The sequence below is a fragment of the Drosophila gunungcola genome, unplaced genomic scaffold (genome assembly GCF_025200985.1).
Source record: "Drosophila gunungcola strain Sukarami unplaced genomic scaffold, Dgunungcola_SK_2 000294F, whole genome shotgun sequence".
Lineage (NCBI taxonomy): Eukaryota > Metazoa > Arthropoda > Insecta > Diptera > Drosophilidae > Drosophila > Drosophila gunungcola.
In genome coordinates, this window is record NW_026453455.1 from 13,154 (window position 1) to 25,168 (window position 12,015).

Below are 12,015 nucleotides of genomic sequence, written 5' to 3' on the forward strand. Positions count from 1 at the left end.
TTAGCACAAATAATTTCTACAAACAAAAACTGAGATTGAAAGATGATGAACCCGTTAACATAAAAAAACTATAGAAGCCCACATAGTCAGGTGAACGAAATTCAAAAGCAAGTCGGAAAATTAATCACCGACGGGATAGTCGAACCTTCAGTATCTGAGTACAATAGCCCATTATTGCTTGTCCCTAAAAAATCAGCTCCAGGTTCCGAAGAAAAAAGTGGCGATTAGTAATTGACTATCGTCAGATTAATAAAAAATTACTGTCCGATAAATTTCCACTCCCTAGAATTGATGATATTTTAGATCAACTTAGTCGAGCGAAATACTTTTCATGTCTTGATTTAATGTCAGTGAACGTAGGGGGGATGGCAGAGTCCTCTGGAGGGTCCTGGAAGGTGCACAGGTCCTGTAGTTGAATGACGAGTCGTAGGTGTTTCGGTGTTTGGTAGGGGTGTGGGCGCAACCACTTTTATTCACTATGAAAATCGAACTAACTATTCTAACTTATTCTAATGCTATTGAGAGCGCAGTGGAGACTTCATGGAGACTTCGTGGTGGGGAAAAGTGAAGCTGGGTGAGAGCGGAGAGCAGATGGGGAGAGCGGAAAGCCGGGAATACCGGGTGCTCCTTCGTGGCCTGAACATTCCGCCCCCCTTGCAGTCGCTAGCGTTGCAAAGAAGATGGCTTCTAAGGTTGGTGGCAGGCGCCGGAAATGATCCACCCAAAAACCGTCTTCTGGGCGACCGGCAGTCCTTCGTCGATCATCAGGAACCCCGACTGGATCACCTTGGGGTACACGTCCGCCCCAAGAATGACAGAAATTGTGGCGGGAAGATAGAACCGCTCATCCGCGAGCTGTATGCCCTTAAATTTGGTACGGACGGCGTCGTTGAGTGTCCGAGTCGGTGTGCGAATGCCCACCTTGGGCTCGACTTTGAACACCACCTCCATCTTGGTCGTCCCGCATTTGGACTGTATCGTCGCGTTGCACACCTTGTCGTCACCAACACTGGTCGTTGGCAACCGAAATGCGGCGGCCCGAGAAGCGTCGATGCAGCTCACTGGTGTGCAAGGGTCGATTAAAGCTGCGGTCTCGAAAGTCTTGCTTCCGGTCTTCACCATCACCGAAGCAGTCGGAAGGACGTTTACGCTGTGACGTTGTAGCAGCGATGAAAGCGACGGAGCTGGTGTAGGGGAGGCTGAGCGCTGCCTTGACGCAGGCGTCGGGCGATTTGGCGGATTTTGCCGGCGCGAACGCTGCCCAGAATTAGATCGCTCATGCATATGCAGCTGCGTGTGGTGGTTCCGTTGGCACTTCTTGCATTTTCCACTGCGACAGTCAGCTTTCGGGTGGTCGTGGGCAAGACAGTTCGAGTAATACTTGTTTACCAAGACTGCACGAAGCCGCTTCTCAGCGCTCAGCTTCAGAAACCTGCTACACTTCCGTAGAGGATGGACTCCCTTGCAGACTCGGCAACGGAAGGATTTAATACCTCGAGTACGTCTGCCGTCCAGGGGTTCTTCGGTGCGTGTTCGGGGAGCCATTTTTCTGATCTAGATCATGGATGAATGAAGGTGAATAAAGGGAAATCATATTAGGAATTGTATATAACAACTTAGGACTAAAAAATGTGGGCCAATTTATTGTGGAAGTTTTGAAGGCTCCACAGGCAGAAGTACGACTTTGGTGATTGGACGTTTGACAACCCCGCGTGCCGTGCGGATGTCCACTACACGGACATTGCCATCGGCTCCTGGGAAGACAGAGTCAATACTGCCGAGCCGCCACTCGTTGGAAGGCAAATTCTCGTCCTTTATGACAACCATGTCGCCGACGTGAAGATTCTTCGCGGGGGCCTGCCACTTATTGCGCTTGTGAAGTTCCTTAAGGTATTCTTCCTTCCATCGCATACGAAACTGCTGATGGAGAGCCTTTAGATGCTGCCAGCGGTTGATCATAGACCTGGTGTCCCCTTTGACTTCTGGTTCCACGGTAGACAGGAGAGGTCCTCCAACAAGAAAATCACCTGGTGTCAGGGCCAAGAGTTCGGTAGGGTCTTCGGACATAGGGGAGAGTGGCCTGGAATTTAGGCAAGCTTCAATTTTTGCCAGAAGCGTCGAAAGCTCTTCGAAAGTATATTTCGAGTGGCTGTGGACTTATAGAACAGTGTTTTAAAGCTTTTAACACCAGCTTCCCATAGGCCTCCCATGTGAGGGGCTCCCGGAGGTATAAATTGCCAGGTGAGCTGCTGATGACCATAGGCATCTGTCACAGACTCTTTTACAGCCTGAAGGAAGTCGCGAGAAAGCAAGGCGGCAGCGCCAACGAAGGTTTTTCCGTTGTCAGACTGGACTTGTCGAGGACACCCTCTCCGGGAAACGAAGCGAGCGAAAGCGGCGAGAAACTTCTCGGTCGTGAGATCAGAGGTAGGCTCTAAGTGGATGGCCTTGGTGGAAAAACAAACGAACACTAACACATATCCTTTTGTTATGAGACACGCTCTTCCGGTATAATTTTTAATTTCGAATGGGCCGGCAAATTCCATTCCCGTGTACGTAAATGGTCGGGAGAACGACGCACGGTATTTCGGCAAAGTGCCCATCAACTGTGTTTGTAGCCTTTTCTTGTAGATCACGCATACCTTGCAGGAGTTTACTTTTGCCTTTACTAAGTTCTTTAGTTTTGGTATCCAGTATCTTGACCGAATGAGGCGTACCATTAACTGGTTGCCGCCATGGAGGGTTATGCGATGAGTGAACTGGACAAGTAGGCGACTGCATGCCGTTCATCATATTGAAGGCTGTCGGAGGCCGTCACGCGACCGCACGCTCTTATCAGACCATGTTGATCTATGAACGGGTTCATGCTCAGGATAGAACTTGAAGAAGGCACAGAGCGCTTTTCACTTAAGCAGTGATAATCATGGGAGAAGTCTCTGCGCTGAGTATTCAGAATAAGTAGTCGTTCCGCGGCGGAAATTTCCGCCGCTAGCAGGTGCTTATCAGAGGGTGTTGCTTGTTTTTTGCATCGCTGGATGAAAATATTGACATAAGCGAGAACCCGCAGTGTTTTGTCGAACTTCAGACGGAATAGTTGCGACGTGGGACTTAAGGGGCCGTTTCTCTAGCTCGGTCGCTGGGGAATTGTCGCCCTGACTTGGCCATTGGCTGCGTGGCTTTTGCAACCATGCGGGAACATGCCACCAAAGAAGATTGTCGACCAATTCCTGAAGTGCTACGCCTCTACTGGCCAGGTCTGCGGGATTGTGTTCGGATTGAACATGCGACCACTTCTCGGCCTTTGTAGACTGGGTAATCTTGGTCACCCTATTGGCAACAAAAGTAGTCCACTGGCAAGCTGGCTTGTTTAACCATGTGAGCACAATGGTGGAGTCTGTCCAGCAGAAGAGTTCGGATGTGAGTATTGGCATACTCGGAAGAGCACTTGCTTTCATTTCAGCCAGTAACAAGGCCCCGCAAAGCTCTAATCTGGGAAGCGATACCGTTTTTACCGGCGCAACTCGCGTCTTTGCAGTGAGAAGGTGCACCATAGTCGTATGCCCCACTCCCACTCGTACATAGATCGCAGCACCGTATGCCGTTTGAGACGCGTCACAAAAACCATGATGCTCGACTCTGAATTCTGGTCGGAAGGAGACCCACCTTGGAATGCGGATTCGATTTAAGGCAGAATAGCTTTGTAGAAAGCTCTGCCATCTCAGACACAGATCACTTGGAAGTTCGTCGTCCCACCCCAGGTCCTGCAGCCAAATCTCCTGCATGAAGATTTTCGCACGCACTACGAAGGGCGCGAGCCACCCTGCAGGGTCAAACAATTTGGCAATTTGTGACGTTTTGTAAGGGACGATTCATCGGATAATTCGGGCGGAACAAAGAAATATTCATCAGATGTGGCTTTCCAACGGACACCGAGCGTTTTTGCCGTGCTTTTGGCATCGATCTCCAGAAAATCGGAGCGCAGGAGATGGTCACTCGGAATGTGATCCAAAATATCCTTATGATTGGACGTCCATTTTCTCAATGGAAACCCAGCGGAGTTGAGGGCACTTTGTAGCTCTTGAATCGAGAGCCGAGCGTCTTCTTTAGAGTCGGCGCCAGCTAGGATATCATCTACATACATAAAATGACGAATGACATCACTCGCTTTAGGATGGCTGTGTTGTACGTCAGTTGCCAGTGTTGAAGCACGTGAATGGCCAGGTACGGAGCGCAATTGACTCCAAAGGTGACCGTTTTCAACTCGAACTCTCGGATGTCCCCATCAGGATTACGGAACAATATCCGCTGGAAAGGCGTGTGCTTCGGATCTACCCAGATCTGCCGATACATCTTTTCAATATCGGCGCTAAACACGTATTGAAAATACCGCCACTTTAGGATTTGAATGGTAAGGTCGGACTGTAAGACTGGGCCAGCATGAAGGATATCATTTAAACTGGCCCCATTCGCAGAAGGACTGTATGCGTTGAATACTACGCGCAGCTTTGTAGTAGTGCTCTCAGGCTTAAGTACGGCATGATGTGGAAGGTAGTAGCTGGCGAAATCGTGGGTAGGAAAGACCTCTCTCATATGGTTTAGATCCAGATATTCTTGAATCACTGAGTCGTATCGTATCTTTAGCGGAATGTCTCTTTTTAAGCGTTGCTCGTTTATCAAAAATTGAGATAACGCAAACGACCTGGAGTACCCTAACCCTGACCCTGGATGTTCCGGGTCGCGAAAAGGTAGGGTTACGACGTATCTGCCGTTCGCATCTCTCGTGGTCGTTCGGAGAAAATTATCTTCGCAGACGGAATCGGATTCCTTTACCAACTTTATTTGTAGATCCTCCACCTCCCAGAATTTGGTGAGGATTTTATCTAAGCCATTGTCGTACGCTTGGGAAATTTGCGTAGAGAAGGTGGCAATCTGACTCTGGGTGGAAGCGGATACTGGCCCAGTGAGCACCCACCCGAAAATTGTTTCTTGTCCAAGGAGGGAGCCACAGATGTTGGTTTTTGCCCCATTTAGGAGAACCGAAGGCAGAATGTCGGCTCCTATCAGAACATCTATCTGTGCGCTCTCATAAAACTTCGGATCCGCCAATGGTAAATCGGGAAGATTTCGAAGAAAGTCTTGCGGAATTGGGTAGGAAGGCAGATTCCCTGCCAGTTGAGGAAGGACATAGGCTGACGTCTCTAACTGCAGAGCGGGCCTACTTGGAGATCTGATTGTAAAATGACAGAGCTTCTTGGACTGGGCGGACACTGTCTGATTTAAGCCTGAGACTTGGGCTTGGACGACTTAGAAGGGTAATTTGAAAAGATTGAACAGACGCTCTGTCACAAATGTTGCTTCGGATCCTGAGTCGATAAGGGCACGAGCTTGGAAATTCGAACCCAGGTGGCAAATATTTATGATGGCTGTCCCCAGCAGAACCGATCTTGCACCTGACGCAAAACAGACTTGCACTCCCGACAGGTCATCGGAAGCGGCTGAGCCTTCTGTCGAAGTTGCTGGTCGTGACATGGGAACTTCAGGCCGACTTGGAGGGCTGGCAAAAGGGTTGCGTCGGTGCAGCAGCGTATGGTGGCGACTGCGGCAGGTGAAGCAGCTGTGGGTGCTTGTGCAGTCCCGAAGCTGGTGCCCTCGGGCAAAGCAGTTCAAGCACAATTGCTTGTTTCGGATATAGGCGGCCCGCTCGTCTACTGTCATTTGGAGGAAACGTGGACAAGTGCGTATAGGGTGGCTTTCCCTTAAGCACAGATCGCAACGTCTCGGTTTCGGAACTATCTTAGTCTCATAAGAATTTATTCTGCTTAAAGACCCGCTAGCAATCGTTGCTTTGGACTGCGAATGACTTGACCCAGAAGGTCGCACGTCATCTATGGCCTCGAGGGTTCGATTGCGCTCAATAAGAAAGGTGTTCAGGTCAACCCATTTTGGAATTGCGGCTTTATCGTGCAAGGACTGCTCCCATAAGGAAAGTGTAAGCTTGGGGAGCTTTGACGAACACATATAGACAAGAATGCAGTCCCAATCTGTAATCAGGATTCCGGACAGTTCCAAGGCGTTCAGACAGCCTTGAATCGTAGTTTGCAGTTCCTTTAGAGCTGCCCCAGATTCTTGCGAAATCGACTGAAGGTTGAAGAGGATTTTAAGCTGGCTATTTACTAGCAATCGCTTGTTGTCGAACCGCTCAGTTAGGTTATCCCAAGCTGAGCGAAAGCCATCGTTGGTGAGAGGGGAATTTGCGATTATGGCATGCGCGTCACCGCTCGTTTTAGCGTTTAAGTGGAACAGCTTTTCCACAGGCGTGAGCCTTGGATTATTTATATATATCGCTGTAAAAAGGTCCCGGAAAGTGGGCCAGCGTAGGTAATCGCCTGAGAAAACCTCTGTGTCGCACGGAGGCAGCCGACAGCCAGAGGCGATATAGTTCTGGGCAGGGGCTTGAGCTTGAGCTGGCGGAGCTGTGCCCTGTTGGATTATATCTGTGAGCTGAGCGGCGTATCTCTCATACACTGTATAACAGTAGTTATACTTTGACTTGAGAATGGGCAATGTGGACGCTGCATCCTCGCCTGCTGCCGTAATGCACTCTGAGCATACGTCGAAATCTTTCTCCACCTTGTCCCATAACACTCGGACTTGCTCCCGACGGATTTGGAGCATGGAAACGCTTGGAGTTTCGTTCCCAGGAGTGTTGGTTCTGCTTTCGAGATCGCTTAGACGATCTGAGACCGCAATGAACTTATTTAAAGCTAACTCGTAAGCAGTTGAAGCCATTTTTTGTATGAATCGAGTCACCCTTGAACTGGAAGTAGCGGGTTTGGCGTTTTGGACTTAATGAACTTGGAGTTTTTGGCGTAGCCGGCTTCACCACGATGCTTGGTGGGCTCTTGGAGCTTTTGGTTGCCAGCGGCGAGAGCGTGGACTTGGTTTTGCTCAGGGGAAGCAGATACCGTCTCCACCGGGCATACTAAGACCAAAAAAACGCTCGCGAATAGCTGTGGATCTCGCCACACTATGTTTGTGTCAGTTTGGATGAAAAAAAATGCGGAATTGTAGGTGTGTGGAACGATTGGAATGGATCACGCTACTTGAAAATGTTTTTTTTTTAATTTTTTTTGGACTCGGAATTTTCCGGAATGTTGGAATTGGAATTTTTCAATTACCCAGACGAGAAAAAAGCAAATATTGATTTTTGTGCATACGCCTCCTGTTTCTTTTTGCACCTCCGCCCATGAATATAGTATCTCGAAGTTTTTTATGGACTCGGGCTTTTCTGGAATGTTGGAATTGGAATTGGAATTGGAATTTTTCAATTACCCAGACGAGAAAAAAAAGCAAATATTGATTTTTGTGCATAAGCCTCCTGTTTCTTTTTGCACCTCCGCCCAAGAATAGCTGAAATCAAATTTTCATATATGTATTTTGGTAAATGTATGTAAATGTGTATTTTCGCTCAGAGTAAAATATGTAAGTATGAAGCCTCTGTAAATATGTACACTCGCTCAGAGAAAAATATGTAAGTATGAAGCTTCTGTAATTATGTGTGCTCGCTCAGAGAAAAAATATGTAAGTCTGAAGCCTCTGCAAATATGTATTTTCGCTCAGAGACTAAAATGTAAGTAGATCAAAGAGTAATATGTAAGTAAAAAATGCGATTGGACAATTTTGTATTTTATTTGCAGCGCCGACGGGAAAAATGTAAATGTATGGTTGCATGTAATTTTTACCAGGAGAGGTGAAACATAGTTAATATTTCTTGCCGGCGGGTATGTGTATTGTTTGTAATTGTGATTTTTTTGTTTTGGAGATAAGTGGACTGTAGAATGTATGTAAATGTGAATGTAAAATGTATCTTTGTGAGCGGAGGCTCTACACAGTGAAAAAGAACAAAAACGAATGGGGGCCAATATTGCCGGAACACTTTAAATGAAAATTGTTATATTTTTTCACTGTGGCACGCGCAAAAAATTAACACTTTTTTTTAATTTAGGAGTTTGTAAAATTATTCGTAGGAATTTTTTGGAAAATTGCAGGTTGATGTATGAATGATGCACGGCCAACTGGACTTAGAATTTTTGTACATTAATATGCACAAAGGGGGGAACGATTAAGATGGCCGCACACAAATTTGAAGTTATTGATTGCCGTAATGTCGGATTGAAATCGGAATTTGATTTGACATGAATATCATCCAAAAAGTAAGACGAAATTGTATATTCGAAACACTTACTTGAGACCGGCAATCAATAATTTATTTCGTACTTATCTGGCTGTTGTATGTTGAAGAGGATCGAGCCACCGAAGCGGGGTCCAAAAGAAAAATATCCGGCTGACGGACCAAAAATGTACGTAGAGGGGGATGGCCAAGTCCTCTGGAGGGTCCTGGAAGGTGCACAGGTCCTGTAGTTGAATGACGAGTCGTAGGTGTTTCGGTGTTCGGTAGGGGTGTGGGCGCAACCACTTTTATTCACTATGAAAATCGAACTCACTATTCTTACTTATTCTAATGCTGTTGAGAGCGCAGTGGAGACTTCATGGAGACTTCGTGGTGGGGAAAAGGGAAGCTAAGTGAGAGCGGAGAGCAGATGGGGAGAGCGGAAAGCCGGGAATACCGGGTGCTCCTTCGTGGCCTGAACAGTCAGGATTTCACCAAATAGAACTTGAAAAAAGCTCAAAAAAGTAACGGGACTGGGTTAATAAACACACATTTTCAATTTAATAATTCAAATTTATTTTGTCGCCTTCAAAGTAGTCCCCATTAGAGGCAATACACATATGCCAGCGATTCTGCCAGTCTTCTAAACATTTTTATAGGCGTTTTCCCACAATTCCGGTCGTTTTTTCCGAATTCTTTTACGCAAGCGCCGAAGTACGGTCAAGTAAAACTCCTTATTGACCGTCTGTCCCTGTGGCACGAACTCATGATGCACTTGACCGTGAATATCGAAAAAAACAATGAGCAACACCATGATTTTCGACTTGCTTTGGCGCGGTTTTTTCGGTTTTGGAGCATCTTTCGGTCGCCATTCGGACGATTGTTGACTTGTAAGCTTGTCGTATTCATAAATCCACGTCTCATCAGATGTAATGATACGTTTCATGATCATGGGGTCGGAATAAGCGCGATCCAGCATGTCGGCAGACACCTGCTTTCGGTATTCTCTTTGCAGGAAATTCAGCTCTTTTCGGCAAGCAACTAGAACATAGACTGGCGTAACCAGCGACTGTAAACAAACTACTAGACAGATCGCGCACAAACTTCACTTCTTCGTAATGCAGAACAGTGTTACCAACATAACAAAAAAAATTCAAAAATCGGTTCAGCACAGGCTTTTTAATTAATCCAATCCCGGTACTTCTTTGACAGAAGATATAACTTCCTTTTCAACGAGCAATGGCTCGTATCGCTTCACGCGATTACCTTTTGGCTTAAAAATAGCGCCAAATTCATTTCAGAGAATGATGACTATTGCATTCTCTGGACTTGAACCTTCACAAGCATTCCTTTATATGGATGACTTAATAGTTATAGGTTGCTCCGAAAAACATATGCTTAAAAACTTAACAGACGTTTTTGAGAAATGTAGGAAATACAACCTAAAATTACATCCACAAAAATGTTCATTCTTTATGCATGAGGTGACTTTTTTAGGTCATAAGTGCACAGATAAAGGAATACTTCCAGACGACAATAAATATGACTTCATACTGAATTATCCAGCCCCACACGATGCGAACAGCGCAAGACGTTTTGTAGCATTCTGCAATTACTACAGACGATTCATAAAAATTTCGCCGATTATTCACGGCACATAACACGGTTATGTAATGCAACGACCTGATTTCTATGTATCCTCGCTCGCTACGTTAACGGGCGGCTAGCTCAGAGAGGTTATGGGTTCGTTCCACCAAATTTATATTGGGTGATTGCCTTTGACCAAAGAATAACGCCAGTGTTCTTTTGGGCTCGTAACTGTCTTTATTCGTCTCCTTCTACAAGCCTCGCGGCTCTTCAGCTGCTGCTGCTCCTCGTCGTCGTCCTCTGCGGCGTCGCTCCTCGTTGCTGTCCCTCGCGGCGTCGCTCCTCGTCGTCGATTGCTTGTTGGTATCTGACTCGTGACGGCTCCTTCGATACTCTGGATGTTATGCGAACCTCACTGTCGGGACCGGCAAGGTGTTTCGCCTAGCAGGTAGAACGAGGTTCTGCCTTTTCGCCTAGCCACCTTTATCGCAGGCTCCCTAAGTCCGCCCGGATTGTATCGGCAAGGTGTATCGCCTAGCAGGTTGAACTCGGTTCGACCTCTTCGCCCAGCCACCCTTATCGCAGACTCCACGCAAGGAGGGAGCCTTGCGTTGAAGCCTCAGCCTTGCAGACTCTCAGTCGTTCGGCGTCTCGACTTTGCGATCTTGATCCTGGTACTCGGCACTTGATTAACTTGCTACTGGTCTCGCGTACACGCACTCGCTTTGGTTCTCGCACTATTACTCCATGGTGTGCTGCGCTTGCGCAGCCTTTTATAGCCTGTGATGGTCCCGTTATTTCCCTTTTCCAGCTCGCGTGATCGGGTCCAAGGTCCACTGCCGCACCATTAGTTCACGGTGCGTCCTCTTTGTGCGGGTCCGAAGTCCGCCCATTTACCGTTCGACCCTGTTGCTTTTGCCGTGTGAGGGTCCAATGTCCAGCGTGGTACCGTTAGTCCACGGGGTCTTCGCTTTGCCCGGGTCCAAGGTCCGTTGTTTACCGTTTGACCTTGTTGCCCTTGACTCCTCCGGCATTCCCGCCTCCTTCGCTGTTGCTATGCAGCTCTCCTGCCTCGGAATTTGTGGGGAGTTTTAAGACTCCTCACAGTAAAAAGAATCTTCCTTTTGAATGGACAGCTGAATGCCAAAACGCATTCGAATATTTAAAAACAAAACTAATGGAACCTACTTTGCTACAATATCCAGATTTTAGTAAAGAATTTTGTATAAGCATGTGGAGCGGTTTTAACTCAAAACCATAACGGACTCCAACTTGCCATTGCATATGCATCAAGAGCTTTTACCAAGGGAGAAAGTAATAAGTGTACTACCGAGCAGGAACTAGCTGCAATACATTGGGCATAAATTCGACCATACATTTATGGCAAACATTTCATTATCAAAACAGATCACAGACCGTTAACATACTTGTTCTCAATGACTAACCCAAGTTCCAAACCGACACGAATGAGGCTAGAATTAGAAGAATACAACTTCACAGTTGAATATTTAAAGGGAAAATACAATTACGTAGCTGATGCGTTATCAAGAATAACCATCAAAGAACTACAAAATATAACCGGAAATAGACTTGCCTAGGCAATCTATAGAAAAAGCTTCAAAGCCCAACGTATACAGAGTCATAAACAATGACGAAGTACGTAAAGAAGTGACCTTGCACGTAAAAAATATGCTATGTTTATTTAAACATGGAAAAAAAATTACTCCAAGATATGATGTTAGCGATTTATTTACCAATGGAGTCCTTGACTTCGGTCAGTTTTTCCAAAGGCTTGAGAAGCAAGCCGGTATACATCAAATCAGCCAACTCAAAGTGGCACTGTGGGAAAATATAATTTTGAATACGTTTGGAAAGGTATGACTCGATATATTACAGAGTATATAAGAAAATGCCTAGAATGCCAAAAAGCGAAGATAACCACGCATACGAATACCCCATTAACCATTACGGACACGATCGGTCCACTACCTAAGTCTAAACAAGGGAATGAATACGCAGTTACTTTAATTTGCGATTTAACAAAATACCTTGTAGCAATACCAATTCAAAATAAAGTGCAAAAACAATAGCAAAAGCTATATTTGAAGATTTTATCCTGAAGTACGGTCCAATGAAGACGTTCATTACGGACATGGGAACAGAATATAAAAATTCAATAAGTGACGATTTATGTAAACATTTAAATATCAATAACATAAATTCTACTGCACACCATCACCAAACTGTCGGAACAGTGG

At 46.2% G+C, this 12,015-nt stretch overlaps 1 pseudogene; it reads right to left on the bottom strand.

Moving 5' to 3' along the window:
* Nucleotides 1-687: 687 nt before the first annotated feature.
* Nucleotides 688-6,789, bottom strand: LOC128266082 (uncharacterized; annotated as a pseudogene).
* Between the last annotated feature and the right edge of the window lie 5,226 nt (nucleotides 6,790-12,015).